General features: G+C 45.4%; 1 long non-coding RNA gene across 1 annotated transcript in view; it reads left to right on the top strand.

Moving 5' to 3' along the window:
• The first annotated feature begins 854 nt into the window (after window positions 1-854).
• Window positions 855-21259, top strand: part of LOC138067534 (uncharacterized) — a 35126-nt gene continuing 14721 nt past the window's right edge. Inside the window, exons 1-2 of the long non-coding RNA XR_011141678.1 lie at window positions 855-1142; window positions 3580-3774. This is a non-coding gene — a long non-coding RNA (uncharacterized lncRNA). The remainder of the gene's footprint in view (window positions 1143-3579; window positions 3775-21259) is intronic.

Here is a 21259-nt window from a genome sequence, read left to right as displayed (position 1 = left end):
TTCCCTTGTGGACCTTCCTAAGCATTGATAACATTGGAATAGCTACGCAACTAGCTGCTATGCTTCATTGCTTGTGTGGTCATACCACTGCCAGCTACACCCTAAACACGCAAATAGGAGTCCACCACATGGACCATCTTCTTCTTGCTTACATCCACCTGCTCCGTGACAGTGAGCAACGTTCTCCTAATCTGCAGCTGGCCGTTTTTTTCCTTTGGTTCAGGCAAAATAGCTGATCCCAGTACCCATTGCTGGCAGGGAGGAGACCCAGCTGGGGGCCTTCACCAGCAGCCCCTGCAGCTGCAGGGCTCACCCAGCAAAGCTGGGAGCAGAGCCGGGAACAGAAGCTGTGTCCCAAGTGCCAGTGCAGGACAGCTAACCCTACTGGTGCCCATCTGCTCAGGCAACTGAGGGACACATGCTGGCCCTTAGTTGCTCAGTCTCACAGCCAAAGGGATTGAAAGAAATATCACTGAATGTGGAAAGTGTTGTTTTGAAGCTCAGGGGGATTGTAGTCCTGCCTGGACTGAGTTCTTATAAAGGAACTTTTGCAGTGGAACGAACTACTACTGGCTCGTTCTTAGCCAGTATTGCTCTTGGTTCTCACTACATAGACTAATATTTGTATCAGAGCTTTTTCCCTCTGAGCTAGTTTCTCCCTGCTGTTCTGCGATCCACATCAGGCTCCATATTTTGCTTGCTGTTGTGCCCTGCACCTCAGCAGTACTGAAACATTTTGGCCTTTCGACATGAGGGCGGGTTGCAGAAGAGCTCAGGAATGTCTGTGAGACATCAGTGTTTGTGCAAACATTCCTCTTCCCAATAATTAGCTTGGTTTTAGATAGAGATCTGCCATGCCAAGAATGTCATTACTGCACAGCTGTAGGAATTGTAGTCCCAAGGTCTCATGACCAGAGCTGGTTTTGTGTTTGTCCCTGTCTGGATTCAAGCAGAACTCATTTCCAGCAATGGTTTAGGTTAAGAGCATGTACTGCACAGGAGGATTTCCGATCTCTTCTTTCCTTGCTTCAGCCCGTGGCTGTTACAGGGGAGGACCAACATGGAAGAGAAGTCCCTTCAGATTCTGAGTTGCAAAGCTGTAGCAGCAGTTGAATTTTGCTGGAGGAGGGGCCACGGGAGAGGTAAGAGCCTCGAAGATGAGGTTATTATCAGTAATATCAAGCACACAGTAATCTTTGTTTTTCAGTGTTCCCTGAACCACAGGAGATTAAGTAAGAGCACTGGGAAGCAATCTAGTATTTGTACGTCAGTAATGGTACATACATTCACAAGGATTTTAGACACACGTTTTCAGATTTTGTAATCAGAGGAAGACTACAAAAGACATTTATGAAGCCTAGAGACAAGAATGGGTGAAATGCCTCAGAACGTGTAATTTAGATAAAGACTCACTGATGTCCTATTATATAATATAGCTAAGCACAGTCAATTTTTCTAAGATGTTTTCAGTCACTCTGCCTCATATTTTATTTTGTTAGACACAACACTGGGAGCATGAGAGAGTCCTTTGTTTTGTAAGCTCATCTGCTGCTATTGCTTAGTCCCCACTTGATAGCGTTTTTTCTTTATGTGCCATCATGTTTATTTCCACAGCAACAGTGACTGCATCTCAAACATGAATTCAAAGAAGCTAAAAGCTTCCAGAAGAAAAGTCCACTGCACTTAAACAAGAGGTTAAAGTCAATCTCTCCACTCCTCTCCTCTCCCCCACTTTGCCCCAGATTTCTACATAATTTATGTTACTGCAACTCAGTGGATTGTGTAGGGTTAATGAGTACATTTCCTCTATAATGCATTCTTAAAGTACTATAGTTCTGGGCTGTGGTGTGTTCAGGCACACTGATTTACTCAAAATGTGGACTAACAGAAGATAATTTTGTACTGATGCAGTGCTCTGGCCTTCCTATAAATCTATCTTACCCCTTAGTATGCCTGGTACTCTTCCAGGTATGCAGCAACGCCTCTCTTTCTTTCACTCACCACTGGTAAGGGAACCAGTTAAAAACTCAGGAGCAAACATTCACAGTCAGTTCCTTTACATATCCCATTTGCTGATGGGACCCCTGCCTGGCTGCCAAACTGCACGTATAGGTCATATGCGACTCTCTGTCCTTACCGCGTAGCTGACTGCATAAAGATTTATGAGTCTGCTGGAGCTTGGAAATGTTTCTAGCTCTGGTAGGAAAGCCTTCTGCTTTTATGTCCAGCTCAGTAGAGCTCAGGTCCCCACTGCTAATAACTCAGCTAGGAGCATCCTTTGAAACCCTCTGTGTAATTCACGATAATTCCCAGAATGACGAATTTTAAGTGGAACAGATGCTGAGAACAGGAATGATAGTGCTGTTTTATTGCATGAGATTAAAAGACTTTGGCTGATATAGCGTAGCGAAACAAGGGTTGAGAGGGGATATGATCATCTCTAAGTATTTCAGGAAAGGTGTGAGTGCCATGCAGGAACAAATCTCCCCAGCTATTCATGCTTGTGAATTATACTGGCACAAGAACAAGGGTGTAAATGAGGAATGAACACATTTACACTAGAGGTGGGAAGAGGTTCTCTAATGGTCAAAAAAGTGATGAAAGGTAAAACATCCTAGCCTAAGTTAAAAGGGAGCTTCATTGCTTTATGGAAAACGATTGATGAGCAGTTTGCCTGCAATAGCAGAAGCCAGATTCAGTGAACAGGAAAAGGTCTGGTCTGAAATTATCCTTTCCTTTTATTTAAAAATTCTCTATAGCCCAAAGGAAGGAAGAAAGGCTGTGATATATGTTCTTACCTTCCCATTTTGGGGAGTGGTCAAGGACAGCTGCTGCACAGTATGGGGTGGGGTATGATTTTGGAGACGTCACCCCGCCTGTGCTTCCCTTCTTGTTCCCCCATATCAGTTACTTACCTGTCAGGTCCAGGTAAGATCCAGAGCTGTAGGAAGAAAGAACATCCAACTTAATGCACATGTGTTGCAGATCACCACATTCATGACACAGCTCCTGCCTCTTTTCCCTCCCCACAATACTGGAGCTGCAGGTGTGGCAAAATTAAATAGCGTTATAATTTTGGGAAAATATTTTTGCAAAGACTTGAACTCTACAAGTTGTTTGGCATAGTAGTTGCATCCAGCAAAGCAGAGTACAGTTATAGAGTTATAATTTTATTCTAGCAAAATAATTAGGGGATCTCAGAGGAAACTAGCAGGAGACAGGTTCAAGACAAGCAACAGGGGATGATTCCTCACACAGTGTGAAATTAAGTTGTGGAACTCCTTACTGCAGGATGTTGTGGTTGTTAAAATTCATGAGAGAGAAATTCATGGAACAAAAATGGACTGATGGCAGTTAAGATAGCACGTCTGGCTCAGGAAGTCCCTAAGTCACAAAATGCTTGAGACTGGGGAAGTATTCTGGGGAGTATCATTAGATGCATGTCCTGTACTTAGACAGGGCTAGCAACTGCAAGGCATCTTGTTTGTCCTTTCCTGGAGACTAAATGTGGGGCTAGTTGGACTCAGGCTTTGGTATGGCCAACTGCAGCTGTTCTTATGTTCCTGTGCTTTCTTCCAGCCTACTTCTCCCATGCAGCTGAACCCCTCACCATCTGCAGAGCCATTACAGTATCCATCCTTCGACACGATGTCTTTAGAAGGCTGACTCACTGTTTACCCAGAAAGTCTTTGTTCTGGTTTTGAGAAAGGGATTGGATTTATTATTTTCAGAGGCAGTTCTGTGCCTGAAGATTGCCAGAAGTGATGGAAGGATGTAAGTACCACTGCAAAGGAAGGAGTAGCTCCTTCTCCTTTATGGTCCTACCATCCTAGCTTGCTGAAGAGCAGCATGTTCTGCATGTTAAGTATTGACATGGCACCGAATTTCATGCGCAGTTTTGATAAATAAAATCAGTGTTCTAACTGAAAGCACCCAAACAGAGCCCTTTTGTGAGAGCAAGACTTAGGCTTACTGTGTGCTTTTGGAAGAAATGCAGGAAAAAAGGTCTTCATTTTTGGGAGGGAAACTGATACAAACATCAGGCCATTTTCATTTACAAAGGCTCTCTTTTAGAGCTGGTGCACTCAGCAGAGCAAAGGCTGACCCCATAATCTGTACTCCAATAGCTTGGAATATTTGTTAATTCGGCTATCGTACATGCATACATCATGCTTGTTTGTAAATAGACAGGGCCGTGGCAAGGTCCAGTGTAAGGCCATAGTTAGTCTGTTTCCCATTAACACTCTGGCTGCAAAGGAGTGGTCATTTTGTGTCTTTGCCGTCCCCTGGCTAAGCTAATGTCCATCTTGCCACTGAGGCAAAAGGCTCTCAGTTCCAGGCCCAGTAACAAATAACCAAAATATTTCCCAACCGTTTTAGAAGAAAATTCTCTAATGATGCTAAATTGGTTTGTCACTTGCCTCTCCTACCCTGTAACTCTTCTCTATTTCTCCTAAAAACTCCTTGGCTGAATTCTTGTGCTGCGGGCTGCTTATGGTCAACAAGCAAGTAGCATGGATGCTTGGAGAGTTTGGACTGTAGAGGTAATTTTAGCCCCACGCTACGGTAACGGTATAGACCTGGTCTCTATGCTTTTATTTCCATGTGTAAACGGAGTACAGTACAACTTCCAGAGCCCATCCTTAGATACCCATCCTTAGATACCTGAGGAGCTCTGACAATACACTAGGGACAACTGCTTAAGCACATAAAGCAATTGTAGTCTGCAGGTTAGTGATAGTCCTTGATAACTTGTCTGCCAAGTTCTAGGGGGCCATAACATATATTTGCTCAGTTCATTATGCGGTTATGCTCATAATGCAAAGAAAATTTGGGTTGCTGTTCTGCAGACAGAGAGAGATATGCTGTGTTTGCAACGTCGCTCTTTCAATCTTTATGCAAATGTCTGTAACTGAGCTTTGTTGAAAATGGTTGTAACTATGAGAGCAACTGGAGTCTTTCAAAATCATCAGTTGTTTACTGGGTGAAACAATTTTTACTTGGATATTTTGATCACAATCAGTATTGATTAGCTTTAGGCAAGGGTTTTTGCAGTGGTAGTTATCAGAGCTTGGCATGAATGACTTGTCACTTATGTATGTTACATGGCATAACAACACACACATTTTTTCTAATTACTTCACAATTTTTGTGGATGTTTCAATGTTTGGGCCAAAAATACAGAGATCTGTTCCAGCAGGCGAGCTGATGACAGTATGTGGCATCCACCTCTGAATACATAAACACTTGCCTGCCATCAGCATTTATGCTGAGGCTTTGTGGCATTCCCATAAGCTGACCTTTATGATTAACTGTTATTTTCATATTTACTATTTGTATTACTTTTGCACAAAGCAGGGTTTGCTAGTCATTGTGTGAATGCTCTGGAGAAGCAGCTTCTGCCTTCGAAAGGTATAAGGAAAAACAACTTACAAACAAATACAGAATGAGTGGGAGAATATTTCCTCAAATGTAATGAAGACACATGGTAGTGAAGGGCCAGATTTTCAGAAGAACTCGACAGCTAGGTCCCTCAGGATGGGGATCTAGGAAACTAGGAGACTTCAGACTGTCCTGGGAAAATTGTTAGGAAAGAGTAACAGAGGATTACATTAGTAGTCACATAGATAACTATAAAAGGAACAATCAATCAATCCATCGATCAAAAGGAAGCCAGTTCCATGGATCAGTGACTGGTTAAAACATAGGAAGTAAGGAGTAGGAATACTTCATCAGTTTTCACAGCTCAGAGGGAATGGACTAATAAACTGCCATAGTGATATATAGTGGATCCTTTCCTTTTCAGTATACCTATAAATGATCAGGAAGAGCAGTGAGTATGGGAGCGACAGCGTTTCCTGATGGTACAAATTTTACTGAGAGTAATAAAAATTAAAACTGACAGCGGAGAAAAACAGAAGTATCTCATAACGCTCATTGGCTGAATGGTAAAATAGCAGATGCAATTCATATTCTTAAGGAAAATAAAACAATCCTAACCACGCCCAGTGGTGAGGTCTAAAATTAGCTATTGCCACTTGGAAAGAAGAGCTTAGACTCATCGCGTATAACCCTGTGAAAATGTCAGCTTAGTGCTCAGCAGAGAGAAAATGGCAAATGGAAGGCTAGATATTGTTAAAACAGAAAGAGAACACAAAAGAGAAAACAAATCACTCCAGAAATGTTTTGCTTTCACATCTGGAACACTGCACATCTGGAACAGGGCATACACTTCTTTACTGCCCGGCTCAAAAACGAAGCTGAAGTAGACAGCCGTGGAGAAGGGCAACAAGAAGGGAGAGAGGAGTAGGACAGCTTCTACATGAGAAGAGTTTATGCTCACTTGGAAAAGGGATAACTGAAAGAATCTATGATAGCAGCAGTAGTGTGATGAGTGAAATGGAGAGGTTGAATAGAGAATAAAATTATTCACAATTTTTTCCCCAAATGAGAACCTGAGGAGCTTTTAAATCAACAAAAGGAATAACTTCTTCCTGTGGTGTGGCATTAAACTGCAGAGTTTACTGCTCTGGTGTAGAGGCTAAAGAATTTTCAAAGGCTTCAGAAAGTGATTAGACTAAGTCAAGGAGGAGAAGACCACTGGGGCTATTAAACACCAAGATGCAAAACAAGCTCTGACTCAGAAAGTCCATAAACTGCAAGTGGATTGGAAAAGTACATGTCATGGAATTAGCATGCCATGTCCTTATTTCCTAAAGGTTCACTGCTGTCAGAAATAGGATGTGGTCCCATGTCGTATATGATCATAGATGGGCCCATAATAACTGTTCTTGTCTTCTTCCCTGCAGTGGGTCTCTCTTCCAGTTTCCAGTAGGTCTCTCTTCCCATCTGAACCCCAAAATGCACAATCTAGATTTGTACAAGTGTTCAGTAAATTGGTACCAGACTTCTTTTAAAAATTGAGCTCCAGACTGGTGCTAGGCCTTGAAAGTCTGACTTTTCCAAGGTTACAGGGGAAGATAGCAACAGAGTCTTCAAGAGTGCTTAGATCTTTTATATCCCCGTGGGATTACCTAGCATGAGACTAGGCAAACCAGTCTGCCTTCCCATGTACAATTCTGCTCCTGTTCTTTGCAATTAGGATACCATTTAATCACTTGCTAACATTTTCAAAACATTTATCCCCTGCCACTGACAGGATTTGAGCTAATTGCGGTATAGAGAGCTACTTTTTTCTGAAACATCTGAACACTGCAGTTAGACAGCTGATATGACAAGGAGCTTCCATAGTTGCTCTCTCCACGAAAAGGTTTACTTCATATAACTCAGCCACTGATATAACATGGTTACTCATCAGAAAAGTCCTAGAAGCAAAGATTAATTTCTAAGTGAATTTCGTTAAGTTACTAGTGTAGATCTGAGGCAGAGACTCAGAGATGGGGTTACTGGTAGGGTGGGGTAAAGAGGACCAACATCCTCCCACGTCGCACTGGATTAGTGCAGTGGATACTTCCACTCTCATAATAAACCCTTCCCTCCTTCCAGCCACGTAACAGCTGCACTTAGCCCCAGGGGGTTTTCATTAAATGCCAAAAGCAGCATATTTAGCCTTGAATCTTGGCTCAAGGGACCCGAGGGCCTGGATTTTTTGGCAGCATATGGAGTTACATGACCCTTCCTGCAAGTAGGTGGGAATGAGCTGCACGAAGAACAGGCCACGTTTCTACCCTGTGTTTGCAGCCCTCATCCTGCAGTTGGCCCAGGCGGCTGAGCCCGTATGAGGAAGGCTGTGGGTTAATGTTGCCATGGGCCAAAAGTAAACTTCAGTTGGTTGCAGGAGGAAATCAGAAGAGTTGTGATTCATAGTGAACCTCTGAGGCATAAGGCTTGGGAGGGTTATTTTAGGGTAGGACAGGATAAACATTACCCCGCTGCTTGATGAGGGGCCTTCAAGCCACTGTCTAGCTCTCGATTCTCTGTTCTGAACAGGCTGCGTTGCCGTGTGCTTGTTTCTTTCTTACTGTATCACCTTGCCCCTCACCTGCCTGCTTTGATGCACAGTGGAAAGCATATTTGTGGTCTTGGTTTTGTGCAGCAAAGTGCTTTGGGGCTGGATGAGTCAGTCGTCTCCATGCAAGGCCAGGCTCAAAATGAAAGATGGGTCATTAGAGCAGGCTTTTGTTCACAGATGCAAAATCAAAGCAAGGCTGGCCCTTGTGCCCAGGCAAACTCAGCAGAGACATAATGAAGTGCTGCAGGTCTGGCCCTCCTGCTCTTTGCGTGGTAAAAGTGTAAGTAAGTGCTGCCTATAGGTAATCAGGCCAGATCCCGCTGACGGTGCTGGAACTGCTGCAGATTCCCTGAATATTTATGTAGCGAAAATATTGTAGCTGTGATGCACTAAGGACATAAGCAGAGGAAGATATGCATGGAGAGAGATCTTCTGTTATGCTAACTTCAGTTTTTGTTCATTTATTAAGAAATTTAGGCAGGGCTTAGCAAAACTGTTTTTTTAAGCCTTTCAGCAGGTTTTAAAAAGACAAGCTCAAAAGTGTCACCATGACATTATCTGAGAAATTTAGAAGACAAAAGCCAGGGACATGTATAGGTGCTGAGCTATACTTTCCAACTCCATGAATGAACCTTAAAATGAGTGGCAAACAGAGCTAGTTCGTATCTCTAACTGGCATGAAGAGCTCTGACAGAAAAGGGCCCATTTCTCCACCGAGCTCACCCTAATATAGATATTTATGTTCTGACCAAGTCAGAGTGGCAGGCCTGTCACATCTCCCATGCCAGGCGTGAGATTCACTCATCTGACTTCTTTCCATTCCCTCCCCACCCCTGCAAGGGGGATCCCATGTGTCTGGTGAGGCTGCTCCTCTCGGTCTGTGAATTCCAGGTCAGACATGCAGAGGACATCCCAGGACGGGAGGAGAGAGGCAGAGTCCTTTACAAACACCTGGTGCTCGCTTTTCACTCCCGAATCTCCAGGCCCATAAAGAATCAGCCTTGAAATGGTTTCTTATAGAAACAGCATGTTATTTGTCCTGATAATGAGGAGCTTTTTCTCGTTTTGAGAAGCAGTATGATAAATGCAGGCATTTCAATATAGTTTCCTTTAGGAAATCAATTCAATTTCATTTCTCATTGCGGTGACTCGGAGGCTAAGAATAACTAGAGTCAAGCGGCTGTGCGCTGTTGAGACACATATTTTGAGAGCTGAATCCAAATTTGCGTTAGTCATAAGTGATGAAACAAGAACTGCCCCTGCCCTCAACTCAGCTTCCAGTGGGCCTAAAAGGAGAAGAAGATCAAATTTCTTTTGCCTAATCAAAACTAAAACCATTAGAAGCATGCAAATACTCAAGTGCCTTAGCCCAGAAGGGGCTTGATAACAGACAAGACAGTAATAGCCATCGCCAGCCATTCGCGGGTGAGAGCAGGGAAGCCCCAGGCTGCCGTGCAGCTGGCCGGTTTGTGGTTTGGTGGTGGCATGGCACCCAGGGTCCCAGTGTGTGCAAGGAGGCTAAGGTCTCCCCGTGGTGCTGGGTTTGCACTGGACCTGTGGAGAGTCACCGTACACCTGTGCAGCAAGGAGAAAAGGTGCTCGTCGCACAGGGTGGCTTTTGTCAGGCTTGCGGTGGTAAAGGGATCTGAGAAGACGTGGCTGGGCACTGGCCACAGAGCACAAGCCTGGTGCTGTGATCTGGTGGTTTGGCTGTGGGAAAGCTGCTTCCTCAGATGGCCGGATTCAAGCTGGTGCAGTCTTATCTCCATTTTACAAGGTAGTTCCGCAAATCAGTACCTCATTTTGGGGGATTTCTGATGGTCGGAGGAGAGAGAAGGGAGATTAGACAAACACTTTCCAACCAGAGGAGCTCAACAGTGCTGTTCATGTGCTCTGGCTGGTCCGAGGAGCCAGTCCTGGGGCCGTGGACGTTCAGCTGCGTGGCGTTACGTGTGGCCCGGAGCGCCGTGTCCAAGCTCCTTGCAAAGCCTCAGCACCCAGCGCAGAGGCCGTCTTTTCTGAAGGGGAAAGTAGAGCCTTTCTCCTGGGAACAGATATAGACAGTGCAGAAAGGTCTGGGTTGCCCGTACTGTGGGAGGGGGGAAGAAATGCCAGAGGAGTCAGGCACTCAGAGGGGGAGGATGCAGCTGAAGGCAGCGGGGACAGTTCAGGATCTCGTACAGGAGGTTTCTGTGTCACTCCAGGGGCAGGGGAGTTGTGGAAGTCTTCAAGTTTCGGCTTGGGATGGGATTGGGAACTTCTATCCTTTTTGCCTTCTGCAGGCTAATCCTGAGGAAAAATATCTCACTCAAATGGACAAGCAATGAGAGAATCTAATAGAGAAAAAGTCTCCTTCTAATTTTATGCTGAATCTCACATTTTAGTGTGACCAGGACGTAGAAAAGAGATTAATTTGTGTCAAGTGAAAAAAGGGGAAGCAGAAGCTGAGAAGTGTGATTGCGGAAGTGTCTGAACATGGTATGAAATGAATGACTAGATGCTGTTTCGAGTCACATCTGGGTAAAAGCAGTGTCATTGCACTTAAGTTAATGAAGTTTATTAGACTTCTCTGCTGTAGATGAGATTACATCCCCAAAAAGTCAAAGAGGAAGCTGTGATTCTTTGCCACTTTCAGAATAACAAATCAGGTGGTGATGGTGAGGGGGAAGGATTCGGGCTTGGATTAAAACCAGAGAATCCTGAAACTTCTGGGAGCGGGGAATCAGGCAAAGCACTCACTACGCACTGCATTAATGACTGAAATACTGACATGACCGGATGCTGTTGAAATCAAAGCGTTACCAGCAAGCTGCAGTGCTCTCTGAGAGGGTGCAGTGAGATGCTGGGCATATTAAAATGATTATAGCAGAGAAGTCTAAGATCCTGGGTTTTCAACTTGCAGTGAGGAAGTGCCATGACACTCCCGCCAGCAAAAGATATCAGTGTGATGTGGTCACTTGCGATGGGTCACTGCACCAGGAGACCCAACATCTGGCCACGCTTCTGCACCTGGATGGGGGTGTGATTCTGGACTCAGAGCCCATCACGTACCTGGATGCCTTTGAAGATCCGTGTCTTTGTCCTTTCTGTTAAACAGAGATGTCGTGTTTGCCTGTGTTGAGTGCTTTGAGATATACTGCATTGTTAAGATCTGTTTTATGATCTCTGCCAACTTTTCTGTGAGATGTGAAAGGCGAAAGGGGCTTGTCCACAGAGTCTGTGATGGCCCTGTTCAGCCCGTCATTGGCTCTGGGAGCGTTTGTTCATCACTTCCAAACTGGGCACCAGACATTGATGTAAAGATCACATCGGGTGATGCACTTTATATGGACAGATGTCTGACTTATTTCTGGGAAGATGTAATAAAAGTTGCTGGCATTTGGCAATTAAACAGCTCTGAGCTGTGGTATCAGGGGGCCTGAGAGGATTACTCTTACACGCTTCTTTTTTTTTGCTTATCTCTAGTAAATATTAGCTTGGACTATTCCATGCGCGAGCTCAAGCAACACCTTCAGCCTCCACACCGTGCAGGTCAGATACATGGCTGGTGATATCTGTAGAGGTTCCATTAAATTCTTACCTGAGGCTTAATGTGAAAGCAGCAATAACTCTAGCTCTGTAGATTAGTTGCAGGCCAGGCAGGAACGTCCTGCAACTGAGAGGAAAGTGAACTGGAAAGAGCTGGGCTGTCATTTCTAGTAAAGACGCAAGCACAAATGCTTATTGCTGCTGTGACTGAATGTGAACTCCCTTCTTGAATTCATGCTGATTTAGTGGGAAAAAACCTTCCCCTTCTCTTAGCTGTCCTCAGTGAATAAGATGAAAAGATGCCCTGCCAGCTGGTTTTGCTCTTGTATGGGGATTAAGATGGGCAGATGGTGCTGCCCTCTCTGTCTCCATGTTTCCGTGCTACTTTGCAGAGGCAAAAAAGTAAATCAGGCAGTTAGCAGGCAGCCGTAGCATAACCCTCCGTGGCTGCGGCAGCTGAGCAAGGAACTATGTCTGGAGGAGAGGCAGGAAGGAGGAAGATGAATAGCTCCAAAATTAGGAGAGAGCTGCCGGTGCTAGGCCTGTCAGTAGAGCAGTGCGACTCTGTGCCCAGGTGCAAATCAGAAGTGATTTTCAAAGCTTCGGCAGGGCCTTCACCAAGTGTGGAGATGGAGGAGAGGGTTGGGTGTGCTGGCCTCAGAGCCTGCTGTCTTGGTGGCCTCGCACCGCAGAGCAGAAACCGTAGTTACAGAGGAAGGATGTCAGGAAGGAGGGGTTTTGTGGTTAGGCCATCATACCGTGAGCCAGGTGGATCTATCCTCTGGCTTTCTATTTCACTGCTGCCGGTGATTAATTGCATGCTGCAGAGCTGCTCATTTTGCACTCAGCAGTTTGGTGGTCTCAGGCCCTGAACCCCTCATATCTGCAACCCAACCCTTTACCTCAATTTCCACCTCCCTTTTCTTTTTAGAAGGTCAATAAAGTTACTCGGATGCTTCATAGAGGTCTGGGAGGCTAGAAGTGTAACTGCAGGCTGAAGAGTCAAATCTACCCTCCTTACTCCAGTTGCTTTCAAGCACTCTGGCTGGGGCAGAGGATGTGCAATTAGAGTGGCTGTTGGTCAGAACAGGTTGCAATATAATGTGGCAAGTGCCTTTGGAAATAGGAGTTGTTTCTTTGGGAAAAGGAGGTGTCCTGGAGCCTCTTCTACCTGGTTATATTTCCCTAGCTGAAATCTGACTCAGATAGAGGCCTCTGAGAGATTTCTCAGGACGTGTCTTTCTAGGAAAAAATCAAATACTTGCTGACATCATTATTTGCTCCTGGTGTTCCCAGCTGTCATGGGGCATGGGGTCAGTGAAGGTCTCTGCTGCTTCATATGACAGGAATCAAAGACTATCCTGCCACCCTGGTACTTAGAATTCCTAAATCAGACCTCCTTGCTGCCCAGGTCAGTTGTTTTTAAGATAATGTCCTCTTGAAAAGTCAAAGACCTTTCCTGATCAAATCTGTTATGAGCTGTATTCGCTACTCATTCCCAAGGGGGTTTTTTTTGCAGTCGTGGAATAGAAACATACTTCCAACATCCAGCCCAACTTGGCATCTTCATCTACTCTCTTATCTGCAGGAGGCTGGACACTAGGAACTCCCCAACCATGCCTAAGCTCCTCACGGTCAAAGCGCAAGGGCCAGTAACGCTACAGATCAACACTGGTGGGGTGAGGCCTGGCAGTGTGTCCAACTACACAAGGAACGGGTGCAGTTAAAGCCTCTAGGATGCTGCCTGCCAGAGCAAAAGGGTTAAAGGAGAGGCCTGGCAGTCAGTAACCTGCTCAGCTATTGACTCATTCCACGAAGGCAGGAAACTCTCTTCCCCTTGCGTTTGGGTGTGTGTGTGCCTGGTGATAGTGCAGGCAGTGCCACTTTCCTTTGAAGCACATGATTCAGGCTTGGGCTTGCATGCTTTACTGGAAAGGACCATAGCTGAGGGAATCGCAACAAACTGTGCCTGTCTTGGGGGTGCTCACCTTTTGGAGGCTGTGCTTTTCCTGAGGCCAGACCTACCGGCGCATATGGGGATGCAAGATACACCAGCTGCTGTGCTTACTTGAGCTGGAGGCAAGATCCCCATAGCACGCGTGCAGACTCTCCTGCACAGTTAGGGCACTTGTTCAGCACAGGTAAACCTGAGTCCCTGCTCAGAAACCTGGATGCAGAGGTGTGCTGGTTCTCTTCCCTGCTCCCATACCCGTGTGCGCTGCAGTAACCACAGACCGAGTGATTTCTTTCTCTCTACTTCCGATATTTTTTACTATGGTTTGACTTTCCATGCAGGGACGACCTTGCTGGAGGCTATGACCACTCCTCTAAGTAGCTCCAGCTGTCATTTAGGAAGAACACCTTCATCCAGAGCTGCAGAGGGAGATAGGGCTTATATTCTTAGTGAGAAGGGATTTGAGCCCCCATCTCTAAATCTTAGGTGAATGCTCTTACTCCCCAGAGTATGGGGATGAAGGACAGGATTTTCTCAGGGCTCCTCCATCCACCAGCCTGGACAGGAATGAGTGAAAGCTTTTGTCTTGTAGCCAGGAGTCAGCCAGATGAGGATGTTGGTAGTGTGACAGCCCCTCCTCCTCGGCCTGGATAAAACCACACATTGGCTTTCTTGTCAAAATTGCATCTCTTGGCATGGAGTAATTAATCTTTATGGAGAGGGAGAGACTCAGACTTGCAGCTCAGTAAGAGGAGGACCTGAGCCCTTGGTGCTGCCACCCCTGAGTGATACAGGAAAAACATGCCAGAGCCCTGTTTTTCTCCATTTCCTGAGAAAAGATGGTGCTGGGTTCCTAACCCTGGGAGAAGCCTGGGGAAGTGTCCCCAGTGATGCAGTGCAGCTCTCTCTCTCAGGGTACCACATAGCAGTACGTCTCCCTATTTCATTTGCAGAGGAGTTATTTATTATCCCCAGACTGCAAGATGGTGAAATGGCTGGGGGCAGGCATGTAAAATGCCTTACAGATCATTGATTGCCACAGATGAGAAGACAGCAATTACACTATTTACACCACAGTTGTTTTGCTTTACAGCCTAATTCATGTTCATTCCCCTGTAACAAACTTGCAAGGAAAAAGCACCCTTTCATTGGTGTTACTCATCTGTATAATTAAAGAGTAAATGCCTGACCTGTCAAACAGATAGACGCTCATTCAGGTTTTTGCTTGCAATGTATTTGCTCAGCAAAAGGGTGGAGTCCCTCAAAATTGGCACTGTTCCACTAAATTCAGCTCCATTACAGCAATGAAAGGAGGCCTGGCTGACTACACAGGTTGCCTTCATAAGGGGCAACAGGTGCTGGTTTCAGATGATAAAAATCTCTCCTGGTTCCTTGTATGTAGTAGCATCCTAAAGCTTCTCAGATTAGGCTGGCTGAGGATTCAAACCGCTTCTGGAAAAGAAGAGCCAAGTGCCTTCTTCCACCTGTCCCAGGCAATGCAGAGGCCCAGCCCAGCCCAGCCCACTGTCGCACTTTGCAGTGCAAGTGACTTTGGAGGCATTAAGTAGGATCAAGCAGGCCGTGCTAGGATTTCTTCTTTTTAAATCCTAACTTGCAGGTTTCAAAATCCAAGATATGTTTAAGAGCTGCTTGCTTTCTGTATCCTTTCCATTTGGACTCTGCACGGGGAGTGAAGGACATTGACCACACCAGTGGTACTGATTTTCTGGTTTATAGTTGATACATGTTTCCCAGTTGCTGTGCACATTTTGCTCTTCACATGAAAATGATACAGCAAAGCTATGTGGGCACATCTCTGTCCATGTTCACCCTGTCTGTGAAACATCCCCACGGACCCCTCATGCTGTGAGGAGTCTTTGTGACTTCCTTTGACTCCTAAGGAAATGCAACTACATGGCTCTAATCCTGTGCTGGCATAGATTGCAGGGGCTGATTTATTGGTGGCAGGTGAGGTTTGCTTATCTCTGCCACGTTCTCTGAGGTGGTCCACAAGGCTCGGTCTCTGCATCCCTTTCTGAGACTGAGATCTCTTTTCAGCAAAGCTTGCAGCTTTTATTCCTACCTCTTTTCAGGGCTTGATCTAGCTCTTGGTTCTCTACTAGTTTCTAAAGGCAAGACTTTCAGATGGAGCTGCTGTTCCTAAGGAGGCACTGTGGCCTAATGGATCAGCCACCAGATTGGTAGGTCTAGACTCTTCCTGCTTGGCTCCTTGCCTGCATGGTACAAATCCCACCACGTTTCTCTGAGTTCTGTCTATGAAATGGGCCTTATTCTACCAAACTGCTGTGTAGGGTGCTTTGGGATGCCAGTGAATTCACTGTGATTATGGCAAGACCACAGACTCATTTTAATGACTGGAGTGATGCTCCTTTATCCTGTTTCACCCAACCACTGATGCCTGTGCCTGCGTTTCCTACACTTCATCTTGCTAGGTTTCACATACCAAATCTCCTGAAGGGTCACAAATCAGACTATACAGAAGAATGAAAACTTGGTCTTCTCCCAGTGTAAGTAATGGAGGATGCTTCATAAGAGACTTTCAAGGAACTCAAAGAACTTCAAAGGGTGCTCAAAGAATGGGTAGTTGTCCATCAGGTACATGGGATGTGCATCTTAGGTTGACCAAAGCAGGAGCTGTGCGTACTGCGTTCATTGTCTTGTGTTTATGCAGGAATGATAAATGAATGTGCACTTAGGCCTGTTGACATTCAGGTTTCCCTTTTAGAACATGACAATAGGCATTTGATAGTCTCCCCTGTTTCTAGGGCTTTCCAAAGATTCTTTGCTTCTTGCTGCTTAAGCTTCAGCTTTTTTATATGTAGGCATTGACACTGCAAATGCCCTTGATACAGGTAAAGGACAACACTGTAGATCTGTGCCAGGTTTTGCTCTGGACCCTATGCGAGTGAGTCCAGCAGCCAACCTTCTCTATGAGTCAGAGTGGTGAGACAATGCCACCTTCTTATTGCATGTATCTAGTTCCACATTTCTGCAGGCTTTTTTGAGTATGACATATTTAGTTCTGTGTTCTTGCATAGGTTTTAGAGAAATGAAATCTTCAGATTGAATTCTCTTCCTGTGCAGGCAGGCCTGGTTGCAGAAAGCCCTCGGGGCAAGGGGCAGTGACTTGAAACGGCTATGAATTAGATGTGAGTGCTGTGCACTCCTGCGAACTTCGAAAGAGGAACTAAGCCCAGCTCAGATGAATGGCCCAAGCACAGTCCTCCCTATTGCTGCGACCACACCAACACCACATGTACTTTGAACTTCTGTCACCTCGGTGTACGCTGCTTGCCACAGACACTGATGGTGAGTCAAGCAGAGAAAGGTAGTGCTCTCTCACTTAAATGCAAATATCCTTAGTACAACTCATATGCTTACTTCAGTAATGAGGTATTTTACGTTTATATCTCTCTTCACATTTCTGTCTTTTCTACCAGAACTCGACTGGCAGCAACAAGGCATGAGTTCAAGCCTAAGATTTTCAATAAAACATTGTCTCGAGTGCCCGGCTTGGAAAAACTAAGCTTTCAGGTGCTCAGGCAGCTAGCTTTTCCTATTCAGAAATATGGACTGGTGGACTGGTGTATTTTGCTGAAGAGAGAAAAGAAAAAAAGCCACTAAGGAAGATAAAGCAAAGAGCATCAAACATCTGATTATTTCTGCCCTGAAGCACAGCTGTAGCTCACCACAGTTGTCTTTACTGGTTTCTTGGGTAATGCAATTGCTAGATCTTTTGCAGAGAAATCTGATAGTTTGGTCTGTTCTTGCCAATTGCTCCCACTTTGTACAATGCTCTATCTCTTTGCTTCTCTTGCATCCCAAGCTTCCTAGAAGTTGCTTTAGGTGGGGATAACCACTTACCCTGAGTGCTTGGGTAGTTTGTTCACGTTCTCCCCTTTGTTTGCAGTAATAATATTTCCCCAGCTTTGTGCCATGTCTCCTCTTTGAACAGAAATGCTTCCTAAATGTGTAAAAACTCCATATGAAAATTGAAGCTATTTCAGGAGTCCCTGCTGGTCTTTCATCTCCCTTCTTTCTTCTAGATGTCCACAGAGCCTACTGTCTCCTCTGGGCCTTTGTTGCCAGCATCCACCCACCAGCCTCTGAAGCTTCAGTTACGTTTAAAAGCTTTAAAGATAAGGAAAGAATGGTGTTGATCTTGTAACTGTCCTCAGGGAAGCAAGAAACATTTTAAGAGAGATAGGACAAGACTTCACTGGCATCCACTTCACTACATTACACTACCCCTTGCGCTCTTTTTCTCATCATTTTTCTCCAGACAAACTAGGCCACTGCCTGGTCAGCTTGTGAGTCTGGGAGCTTGATTTTAGGCTGAAAATTCCTCTGGGCAGCAAGTTGTTTGGTGTGAAGGATTACGATGATGAGCAAAGCAAGGCTGTAAGGTTGAGGGGCCTCAGAGATTCAAGCCAGTGGTTTTGCCCTGGTTTTGGGCTTTCAGTACAACATGCTTAGAGCCAGCTGTTTCCAAGGGCTCTGCTATAGAAAGTGCTTTCTGTGCTCCAGTACAGCTTGCCTGGCTGTCATCTGGGGGCATCTGGCACTGCTGCAGAACACAGCTGGGAGCCGTCAGCTCCTCTGTCGATCAGGCTCCAGAGTCCCCAGGCAGGCACCTGGAAACAATGAATGTGCAATTAGTGACTGCTCATTAAAAACCTTGACTAAATGGCCTAGGATGGCTGAGGCAGGGACAAAATCTGGGTCCTGGTGCAGTATTCACATGCCTTAATGCAGAGATGTCCCCTTGCCCCTTTGTGATAAAGCCTGCAGCAAACAGGTCAGGAGGTGGTCTATGAGCTAGCTAATTGGGACAGATTTTCACAGATCTGGAAAAACACATGCTCGTGATCTAGAATTTATTTTACTGCTTAGTTCCAAGTCCTGTCCATAAAACATAAGAGAAAGAGAAAATTTCTTTTTTTGCATGGGGAAAGCAACATTTCTCCCTTCTAGGCTTTGTTTTTGGAAAGAGCTAAATTCCCTTCTGTTGTGTTTCTAAAACTCAGACTAAGTCCCCAGATGTTCAGCCTGAAATGTATATACAGTGGATAAAGTCCAGCCCAAACAGTAGAAGTTTGAAAAGTTATAAGGACCAGAAACAAGGTAAGCATAGAGTAACCTTCCTCAGACCACTTGTATGAAATTGTTCCAGGCCCCAGCAAAGTATGCTCAGTGTTCTTCTATCTGGTGTTCTTGTGGGATATCATTTCTGTGATTAGATAGTCTTTATCTGCAACGTACACTTTGAAACAGCAGATATCTTGAGAGGAGGAGTTTTATCTCAGTTCTCTGGCAATTTCTTTCCCTGGGTTGTTATGCTATTTGATTTAAGAGGTGACAGCAGGAAAATAAGCCATCGGAGTTGTTAAGTTAAAACATAAGTATCGCTTCTGCACTGTGGTGCTTGAGTAGAGGAAACCTGAAAAGATGGGTATCTCCTTGAAGAAAACACTTCATCTTTTTTTTTTTTTTTAAAAACACAAGCTATTGCAGTAGAAATTGGATTCTTCATAAAATATGCCATCTCTCTGACCTGCATATTCTCTGTTGTTGATTTTTAATAAAGCTGTGTGTGGGAATGGAAGATAGGCAGGGAAAAAATGTCTGACTGCAATATGCCGATGCAGTGATGAATGTGAATGTACTTACAGATCGGGAAGTTGAATCGATTCCCACTGAAATCCCTGTAAAGATTTCTGCTGGCCCGAGAGGGATTTGATTCAGGCCCTGTAAAGAGTATCAGGCAAAACAGTCCAAGGGTCAGCTTGTCACGCAGGCAGTATTTTGTGTCCCACCCTCTGAAAGGTGTCTAAAGCTCTGTTTACACTGACTATTTCATTGCTCCAGTGTCTTGGGCCATTTGTCCAAACTTGGCCCCCTATTTCAGCTTATCTTGGCCTATGCACCAACATGATTTGGTGGAACCGGAGTGTGTTGGGAAAGGGAGGAGAGGGCTAGCACATGCTCTAGCTCTGATATAATGCTGGGAAGTGGCTGGAATCTGGGAGCTCCCAGATCTCTCAGCTGGGATGTATCCTAAAAGTACACATGCAAGTCAGTTAAGGAACTGCACTATCGGTTCTGCACTAGAAGTAAGCAAACACAATCATGCTGATTTATGCACCTTAAAAAAACAGAGAAAGCAAATAGAGAACTCGCACAGAAACTTGCCTTGAGGTAGCTCTGGAACGGGGGAGACTGTTGAACTGTCAAAACAGGACAAGCTCTTACCTTGGAGCAGTGACAGATTCACCGTTATTTGGGCTTGCTAAGCCATGAGAGGAGCACTTTGAAAAAGACCTGCTGCAGCTCAGATAGCGGAGATAGCAACCCCCTAAAATGTCTATGTAATCTGTAGCAATCCAGAAGCTTTCTAAGAATAATTAAGTTCTCCTCTCTGAAGGAGCTTGATTTCAGGCAGGCGGGGTTTTTTTTTGGATATTCTCAAAGTGTGTTTTGCAGGTGCACTGCAGCAGATAGCCTGCTTGGTGACCACGTCCTGCTTTGTCACCTGCTGGTGCCCCAGGCCTGGCTGCGTGGGATGTTCCCAGAGCATGGTGGGGGACACTTCACCTCCCAGAAAGCCAGTTAGCTCAATAAGGGAGATAGCGGCTGGAAAGTGAAAGCAGTGGGAGGTGCGTCCTCTTCCAGTACAGCGTGGGTGGGGGGCTGAGGGTACTGCCAGTGACGGTTTAATGTAAAATGCAGAGGTTTAGCTGGAAGAGTAGCTCTGTTCTCGTGTCTTTGTACTGTCACCTGTGTATTGCGCTCCCCAGCTGCTTCTTGTCCTCACCAGCAAAGCAGAAAGCATTTCAGGGGGAGCTGGGCCAGGTAGAGACAGCGCCTGCGAATAATCTCCAGTGCAAGAGTTAGGTCATGCCGGTGAGAAGGGAGGTTCACTTCACTTCCTGGCTCCATGCTGCAATTGCTAGAACCTCAAGCAGCTCTGCCCATGGGTTGGAGTGACGGGCTGTCCGTCTGGCTGCTGTTGGTGCATGCAAGAAAATGCTCTGTCTGTAAGCCTGATTTTCCAAAGGTCTGAGTGAAACACGGGGTTGCTCAGCCCCCACGAGCCTGGGCACCGAGATGGGGCGTCAATGTCTTGGAAGTGCTGAAGAAGAAAGAAGAAAGAAAGAAGAAAGTCTGGCAACGTTACAGTCCGGGTCTTTCGGTGTTCAGGTAATAACTGAGTAGGGACTTTCTTGAGCTCTCCACCTTGGCTTTCACATGCGATTTTAGTTTAAATCCTCTCTTGCATCTATGCCCATTTCTGTGTTTATGCAGGAGTCTATGCCCATTTCTCGGTGATGGTTCAGCTCCCTGTTACTGTTTGCCATGCTTCTTAATCAAACTGCTAGTCACAATCTAGTGTGACTAATTGCCCAGGCATTGTTTCTTATCTTTGCTCAGAAACCCCCTCCTCCTTCGCCTAGTCTATAATGTGATGACAGCACAAATACTTCTGGCATGAATGTTTCTGTAAATACGGATTCCAACCAGCATTTGCAGGGCTTCATGTGCACCAACATCCAGCGAAAGTGTAAGGCTGAGGTAGCAAATGCTACCACATAGTCGTCTTTTGAATGAAATCTTGTGAAGAAGGTCATGTGAGCACGTGCAGGAAGGGTGTTCCAGGAGATGTCCATGGCCTCCTCTGGTTTATCCAAACATCTTCCTTGAGAAAGGGACTCTCCAAAAACCAGACGTGATTATTTATGAAACTCAGGATTTGTACACATTAGCTGAATTTCACGCTTCCCTCC

Source organism: Struthio camelus, chromosome 5 (genome assembly GCF_040807025.1).
Source record: "Struthio camelus isolate bStrCam1 chromosome 5, bStrCam1.hap1, whole genome shotgun sequence".
Lineage (NCBI taxonomy): Eukaryota > Metazoa > Chordata > Aves > Struthioniformes > Struthionidae > Struthio > Struthio camelus.
Note: the sequence above shows the minus strand (reverse complement) of the source record. Positions and strands in the feature narration are given on the sequence as shown.